Source organism: Camelina sativa, chromosome 10 (assembly GCF_000633955.1).
Source record: "Camelina sativa cultivar DH55 chromosome 10, Cs, whole genome shotgun sequence".
NCBI classification, from domain to species: Eukaryota; Viridiplantae; Streptophyta; class Magnoliopsida; order Brassicales; family Brassicaceae; genus Camelina; species Camelina sativa.
Genome location: NC_025694.1, coordinates 20,482,109 through 20,490,237, shown reverse-complemented (window position 1 = coordinate 20,490,237; position 8,129 = coordinate 20,482,109). Strand labels below are relative to the sequence as shown.

General features: G+C 31.8%; 1 protein-coding gene and 1 pseudogene across 2 annotated transcripts in view; both read right to left on the bottom strand.

Annotated features, from left to right (window-relative positions):
• LOC104719468 (60S ribosomal protein L7-3-like) overlaps positions 1–518 on the bottom strand; it is a 2,010-nt gene extending 1,492 nt beyond the window's left edge. Inside the window, exons 1-2 of one of the 2 annotated variants that reach the window (XR_756615.2) lie at positions 259–518; positions 80–153 (exon numbers count right to left, since the gene is read on the bottom strand). The gene's annotated coding sequence lies outside the window, so the exon portion shown is untranslated. The remainder of the gene's footprint in view (positions 1–79; positions 154–258) is intronic. The other variant, XR_756619.2, reaches the window with a different exon arrangement.
• The window catches only part of LOC104720546, a 218,764-nt pseudogene that overhangs the window by 177,112 nt on the left and 33,523 nt on the right, over positions 1–8,129 (bottom strand).

The window sequence follows — 8,129 nt, the reverse complement described above, 5'->3', positions numbered from 1 at the left end:
AGAACAACAACCCAACAACACCTCCATTAGAAATCTTCACATCACCAACCAACTCACACAGCTCCCCATCGTTTCTCACCGCAAGCTGAAAGTGAAGTGATACAATCATAGTCTTCTTATTATCCATCTCTGTGTTTCTTGTCAATTCCATAACTTACACAGATATAATTTAAAAAAAAAAAAAAAAAAAAAACCCCGTTCAAATTAGGGTTTTATGAATTTGAAAATCAAAATAACTGTGAGAGAAGGGCTAATTACCTCGGCGGCTAACTAAATCCAAGCAACGACACCAACACGTTCGGCGTACTCGTCCTTCTTACGAAATCGAGCTAATCGGCCAATGGGGAACAGGAGACCAGCTGTACTGCTTTTCAGTTGTCGCCTTCTTAGAAAGGCCAGATCCAATCATCGCCAATCTCGAACCCACCAGCAACATGCTCGCTCATAGTCGGAATTTCAAAGTGTGAATTTCAAAGAGAGAGAGAGAGAGAGAGAGAGAGAGAGAGATGAATTACGGCAGAAGAAGAAGCACAGACATAGTAGAAAAGGGAAAGAGTAAGGCTTTGAAGAATTGTAGGCCCATATTTCATTTTCCTCCAATTGGCCTCAAATTTCATTTTCCCTCTATATTATAAATCTTTCAATGTAAATTTTAGATTATTTAATTCTAAAGTATGAGTATAAAGTTCAAGATTTAGAGTTTATAATGGTTTGGGATTTAAGTTTTAGAAATATGGAACTAGAAAATTTAGTTTTTAATATATATATATATATATATATATATATATATATATTTAAATTTAAATTTATAAGTAAGTAGGTTTTTTTTAAATTACTTTTCGTAAAAAAATATGTAAACGGTTTTAAATATTGGTTTTATGGTTTATAGATTAATTTTTATGATCAAGAATTCAAAATTCAAGATTTAGAGTTTATGATTTAGGTTTTGGAGTTTGGTTAATGATTTGGGGTATAGGGTTTAGGGTTAAGATTTAAGATTTGAGATAGATTTTCTTATAAGTTCTAAAGTTTGGTTTACGTATATATAATAATGTTTATGTTTTGGTTGTATGGTTTATGAATTAATATCTAAGATTAAAAATTCCGAGTTTAAAATTTAGAGTTTATGATTTAAGTTTTGGAGTTTGGTTAAGGGTTTGAGGCTAAATTTTAAATTTTTTAAATTTTTTCTAAATAGCGACTAATATGCGACTTTTTAGGGATCTTTACCCTGAGTCGCATATTAGTCGCTAAATTGACGAATATTTAGTGACTACTTGTTTCGGTATGCGATATAGTCATAAAATAGTCGCTAAACTGGTGACTATTTGTTCTGATATGCAATATAGTCATAAAATAGTCGCTAAATTACGACTAATATACCAACTACTATATGTAGTCATAAAAAGGCGACTAATGTACGACCAAATATTTATGGTCGTAAAATAATCGCCCAATAGTCGTTAGATAGTCGCCAAAAATAACGATTACATATGTAGTCGCCAACTGTAGTGGTAAAAACCATGTTTTCTTGTAGTGAATTCTCAAACTAATGTCCAGTACAAGAAGTTAGCACTTTTGCTTCATCCGGACAATGAACAAGCTTAATGGCTCAAAAGGTGCCTTTACGCTGGTTACAGAAGTTGGTGTATGTATGTTATCTGATAAGTTTGCCGAGATGCAGAAACAACCATACCCGCATAAGCCTGCTTCTAGTGGGATGCAAAAACCACCAAACCCGTATAAACCTGCTTCTAATAATGGTGTATCAAAAGTCTAGAGCCACTGTGGATCCGTGTAGGGAATCGGATTTAAGTCTATATCGTTTAAAACAGTAATTAAGTTGTGGTAAAAACAGTAAGGCAGTAACTACGTTTAGTGATGGACTACAGCTCTGGTTGGCCTCTCGTGTCTAATTTCTCTGTCTCCAAATCTTTCAGCTTTAATCAACCTGTTTTTGATATAAGGACACATTGATTGTAAAATTGACTTGTTTTGGTTTGAATATATTTTCACATTCATTTTAAAAAAACAGTAATTAAGTTAAATGGTACAAGCATTTAAAATTTCAAGCTCGGAAAATTTAAAATCAATTTTAAAATCACTAATCATAACATTATTTATAGTTTTTAATTATAAAATCTTTAATGTAACATTATTTATAGTCTTTTATTTATAAAATCCAAACCTTAACCTTTCAATTATAAATCCAAACTGAAATATAATTTTGTTTAACTATAAAATCTAAATAATTTTGTTTAAGTGTAAAATTTAAACCCTAAACCCTAACATATAATTTTGTTTCACTATAAAATCTAAACTCTAATCATCCTTTATAAACCTAATCAATTATGAAATTTTTTTAATTATAAAATATAAATCCAGATGGACATAATTTCTTTAATTAAAAATCTACAAAATTTGTTTCATTAATTTGTTTTGTATTTTTTTATTTTAATTTTGATTGGTTAACTAAGAAGGGTGGAACTAAAGAGAATTTTTCATTTCAACTAGATTTTAACCCGCAGTACACCGCAGAATTATTTTTTTTACTAAAATCATTAAATTTCAAGTTGTAATTGTTAATTAATTTTATATGTTTTATTTGATGTTTAAGATTGTATTGTTGTATTTTGATTGTTAATTCTACGATTTAATCTGCAATATACAACACAAAATATTATTTACGTTATAAATTAATATATAGTATTAATATCCTTTTATATTATTAAGTTGTACATGTTTGTTTATAATAATCATATATATAGAGGTGTCAAACAGGTCGGTTCACATTTCTTTTTTCTTGGCCCGCAGCGGGTCAACCCGTTAAGACCGCGGTCGTTAAAGTTATGCCTAATCATGTCTCCGACCTAAATTTTATATTAATTATTCTTTAAAAAGTTAGTGGCAAAGAAAAAAAAATTTAAATAACTTATAATATTGATATTTTGTAAATATCTTAATTGGTAACCATTAAATTTCCTCACATTATCACATATTTCATGTATTATATATACATAATAACTATGTAAAAATATTACTTATATATAATATATTTATTTTAATCATATATTTGTAGTTTTTGGGACAACCCGCCAATCGCAGACGTACCTTCCTAAAATCCGTAATCCCGATAGACTTAATTGTGAGGACCATCGTTTAACAGTACACCGCAGGTCTATATTTTCTCTATAAATTATATTTTTAGAAATTTATTACTTTTTAGTATATAAAACCGATGGTTGTAGCGATGGATTATTGACATTTTAAATTTATAAGAATATCGACATAACCCGTCCCAAAATAATTTAAATTTATTAAATTTTGTTAAATAATATATTTTAAACCTTTTATAAAAATTAATTAGCTATATAGATAATAACATTAAAATTTTAAACAAAACTAAAGAACTTGAAGTAATTGAATATGATTAATTGGAGCGAATATAGATTTTCCTATATTGGAATGGCGAAAATTTTGTTTACTTTTGCAAAAAATTAGGCTCGGAGGTGGAGATAATTTAGGAACATTTTACTTAATTGATAGGAGGATATTTAATTCACTTATCTTATTTTTGCATATTTCGGTTGGATTTTTTAATTCTTTAAAAAAATGTTTTAATGATAATGACATTAGTTATAAATACCTTCAAACTTCAAGACTACTTTGACAAAATTGTTGCAAAAATGTTAATATAGATTTTCAAGCTCGGACAATATTTTATGTGTGTAACTACATTTTGAGGTAAAAAAAAGAGAGTAGCCATTAACAATATTTTCATAATACTTTCACTGCATGGTATTTCTTTACAAAATTCCTCATATTTTCCTTTGACACGAAATGTTCTCTTTTATTTAGTTATTTTTCAAGTCCTTTGGCTCTAAAACGACGTGGCTTTGTTAATTCAGTGAAACGATACGTTTTATACATTCTTCTCGTTCATCTTCACGAAAAAGAAACCCCCAAAATCTCTCAGCTCTTTCTCAATTCGTCTTCGTCTTCGTCTTCGTCCTTTGCAGCTTATTATGGTGAAAACCCATTAATCATTCGCTCTGTTCAAGTGAGATAACATTACTAATTCAAATCAAACGCAGCATGGACTTTAGGGCTTTTTCATATTTGTGTTCTTTTCTTTAGTTTCTTTGCTTCTAGATAGTGTTACTCCCTTAATAAATTCGTTGTTTTTATCCCTTAACATCTCTATTTAGGGTTTTTTTTTGTTGAAAACTTTAATCTTTGCTTTTGTGTGTTTTCTCTTCTTATGGGAAATGGGATTATTCTATAAAGCTGATCACTTTGCCACTATAACGAGCAGATAATGATTTCATCTATGTTATTTATGATTCATGCAGAATGGATTTGCAGTTTGTAACTCGTAATATTAAGAATGAATGTATGGAAACGAGTGAGGAGGGTGATAGAGAAACTCAAGGACCGGTTCAGGGTGACTGTGAAAAAGCTGATGCTTGGAAAGAGTTTGTATCGGTAGGTACAGGGGAAGATGGCAGAGGAAGGGGTAGTTGTATCCATTGTGGTAAGGTTTTGGTGACACCTCGTATATCATCAAATCTGTGGCGCCATTTACGATCTTGTCCAAGGAAGCCTCAAACTAAAAGTGGAGGCAATGAGGAACAAGGTAGACATATCCTACAGTATAATTCTATTGATGTGGTGGGAGGCTCAGTTTTCGAATTTAACAGCGATAGAGAAGGATTGCGCAACAACACTCACTTGAAAAAGAGGCAACGTAGTAGTTCGGCGATGCTGCTTGGTCTGGATGTTTTGAATTGTCCCATTTGCTTCGAGGCATTGACTATTCCAATCTTTCAGGTTTTGTTTCTAATCTGTTTCTCCCTAAATAGCATTTTCTCATTTGCAATGTGTGTATAACTATTAACTAGGCAACATCGAGTATATATATTAGTTACTATTAATCATCAGTTGAGGTTTTCGTAAGCTTACATTTTGGGGTTATACTGTGACAGTTTTATTTTTGGATTAACCTGTTGTCTCTTTTCCATATGTGTGGTTATTAAAGCTTTGATTGGTTTTGGATTTTCAGTGTGAGAATGGTCATTTGGCTTGCTCCTCTTGCTGTCCCAAACTGAGTAATAAGTGCCCTTCATGTGCTTCGCCTGTGGGCCACAATCGCTGCAGAGCAATGGAGAGTGTTCTTGAATCAGTCTTTGTCCCTTGCCGTAACGCCAAGTATGAATCAATCCATGAAAAGGAATGCACTTTTACTCAATGCTCCTGCCCTGCATTGGACTGCAGTTACACTGGATCATATGATAACATCTACACTCACTTTTTTGCCTATTGATATCTAGTTTGTTTGCCTATTGATATTTGTAGAAGCAGGGTGTTTACTGCTGTGCGGCTTCGAATTGTTAAGATTCACAGTTTGTAAATTCGAATTTTTACGATTTTGAGTCAAGTGAATCCAAACAATTGAATAGGGGAAATTAATATTTTGGTTCGAACTCAACCAAAACCATGTCTCATATTTTTAAGCGTCTAGACTAATAAACCTTAATCAATTCAATTTCAGTGTATCATTATGGAGTGTTCCTCAAGCGATGTATATGGTATGAGCAACATTCACTTACGAAAGAGGCAACGAACAGAGGATAAAACTCGCTCGTCAATGCTGGATCTTGATTTTCTCGACTGCCCTATTTGCGTCGAGCCATTCACTATTCCTATCTTCCGAGTATGTACAATTTTTTATGACTGCTTAGTTTGGGATCAAACTTTGCATTAAGAAGATGAAAACTCTTGCTAGGTGCTCGTTTCTTGAATACGGCTTTGATAGTAACTCTGTTGAGTTTTTTTTGTTTTTTTTTTTCTTGTTTCAGTGTGATAATGGACATTTAGCTTGCGCTTCATGCTTTCCCAAACTGAGTAATAAGTGTCCTTCATGTGCTTTGCCTGTTTGTCACAGTCGCTGCAGAGCAATGGAGAAGGTTCTTGAATCGATTTTTGTTCCATGCCCAAACGCCAACTTAGGTTGCACCAAAAATGTCTCTTATGGGAAAGTAACAACACATGAGAAGGAATGTACCTTCTCTCAGGTTTGCTCATGCCCTCTGGAAGACTGCAGTTACATTTGCTCATACGATAACATGTTCCGTCATTTTACCCGTGACCACCAGACAGATACATGTTGTTCCGCTGTGACAAATTCTTTAATGTTCGGATGAACATCAATGATAAGATATTAATTGAAATTGAATATATGATAAACCTATCGTTCGCAGTGCAGTGTTTTAGAGAACCGTATGGTGTGTATGTAACTGTAAGCTGCATTGCACCCCCTAGTTCAGAAGTAGGAGAGTTTTCATACCATCTAATATACACGGTGGATGGGAACACTATGACTTACGAATCATCGGAGGTGAAGAGAATCCTTGAGGTGAGCTCCCAAAGACCTGAAGAGAGCTTCATGTTGATCCCTTAGCGTTTTTTGCGTGGTGACTCATTGAAGATGAAGCTTTGCATCAACAAGTTGAAGCAATAATAAGACAAAGGCTCTGTTTTATTCGTATGAACATATTTTCCACTGTTAGAACTATGATGAAAAAGTGTTACCATTAGTTGCATTTATATGTCTCTTGTTCTTATTTCGATACTAGGAAACATCTCATGCTATGCGTGGGTTTGAAACGTATATATTATAAAAAACTTATATGATATTCTGCATGTTGTTCAATGTCACGGAGCCACATGGTGTTTTATATGATTGTTAGCTCTATTGCTCTAATCCTTTTCCAGAAGCTAGTGGATTCTCATGTCACAGTGTCACATGCATTGTTTTTGCCTAACTTTGCTTGAGACTTCTCTCTCTAGCTAAGTCTTATTATATATAAAGAGACTAGTATCTGCCCCGTACATACGCACAAAATTATATTTGTGATCAAAATAATAAATAATAATTATTAATTATTACTTTAAGTTTTTAAAAAGTAGCCAAAATTCGATTCAGCAAAATTAGAAACATTAAACAAAGAAACAAAAAACATTGCATATCTGCTTTGAGCTTAGTATTCTTCAAAGTGAAGATTTGGTTACATTGATATACTATTCTTCTTCTTAAGAAGACGTAGAAAAGAACATGCGTCTCTAAATAAAACAGGTTGCACCTCCTCTAATTGTTAGAAGGATATTCTCTTGTAAAACTCATCACCACCATTTCGTGAGATAAAAATGCATTCGAGTAACACATGTTTTAGTGCTTCTGTTCCAAACAAAGTATGTAATTAGGAAACTCAGTGTAAATGAGCTGTTTTGCTTCTGGGTTGTGTGTTCATTTTCATCAACCATGAGAGTAATATAGAGACATCTTCCAGCTGAATATATATATAAAGTTAACCTTACTCACTTCTGGTCCTGCCTCGTCAGCAACTCCTTCTTTTTATTTGGGTTTAATTTTTAACACTTACCCACTAAATATTTTCTAATATATTGGGTCATAACATTTTAAATGCCCACTAAGACCGGACCCGTGCTACAGCGCAGGGGAATATTTACGGATAATGACAATTCTAAACAGATTAGAATATGTTAATTTTTATTAACTATAGTGCAGTGATAAATCTTATTTGTGTTAGATCACATATATATTCCTTTTGGTTATAATTTGTATTGAAGGAAAGAAACACATATTATGAAAAGAAGAAAATGATTTAAGTTAAAAATGTGTAATTTTATATGTGTAACATTATATATTCGTTTAATTATGAAAGCAATTTTAGAATAATATTTAAATTTGTAATATAAAATTTAAAAGTAAATAATCTAATATTGAAAATATTTGATTAAGTATATTAGTTACTAAGTCTAAATTATAATAATAGTAAGAATATTTTGTCATATTATAATTTTCTTTGATAATATAAGTACATTTATACTAAATGAATTTAAGAATTAAGGTATTAAATATAAGTAAACTATGTGGGTTTCGTATTACAAAATTAATCTAAATGCAGCTAATATATTTGCATATAACATGAGAAATTTAAACAAATGCATGATCTACTATAGTGTTCTATTAAATATGTCTCGACTCTTCTCCATGTTTATTTATTTCTCCATATGTGGCATTTCAGTAGATGATGCATCTTTGTGGA